General features: G+C 34.7%; 1 non-coding gene across 1 annotated transcript; it reads right to left on the reverse strand.

The window, feature by feature from the left end:
- Positions 1–219: 219 nt before the first annotated feature.
- Positions 220–291, reverse strand: TRNAE-UUC (transfer RNA glutamic acid (anticodon UUC)). Its single transcript has one exon. It is a non-coding gene; the product is annotated as a tRNA-Glu (tRNA).
- Between the last annotated feature and the right edge of the window lie 282 nt (positions 292–573).

A 573-nucleotide genomic window follows, 5' to 3' on the forward strand; every position in this document is an offset into this window, starting at 1 on the left:
CACTTTTCTCATTACTTCCGAAATAAAAGGACATAGCAGTACAATTTATTCATGTTCAGTAATACTCTAGATGAAAGCCCATGTTATGTGTAGTAATCCTTGAGCCAGCTTGGACCCTTCATGTCTCTCGTGGGCCTTCTGGAGCTTGGTGGCCCAAAAAAAAGCAGATTTGACCAACAACAAAAAAAGCTGTAATTAAATGAAAAACATGATAAAAAATTCCATTGCCGGGAATCGAACCCGGGTCTCCTGGGTGAAAGCCAGATATCCTAACCGCTGGACGACAATGGATTGTTGTTTGAATTCTTCAGTTAACTCTATATATTCAATTTATCGTTTTCATATCACGTACAATCATAACGAATTTTGCTTCCTGCTTTTTCATTATGTATTTGAAAGAAAAAGAAAAGTTCACTAGAGAAAAAGTTGTTCAATTTCAAGATGCCCAGTCAAAAGTTTAATATAATCACTCATTAAGGCCTTCTAGGTTATACTATGTTATCATCATGCAAAGTTGACAAATTTAGATTTTAGTCTTATTAAAATGTTACTTGACTCCTTACACGTAATAAA

Source organism: Lotus japonicus, chromosome 1, assembly GCF_012489685.1.
Source record: "Lotus japonicus ecotype B-129 chromosome 1, LjGifu_v1.2".
NCBI lineage: Eukaryota > Viridiplantae > Streptophyta > Magnoliopsida > Fabales > Fabaceae > Lotus > Lotus japonicus.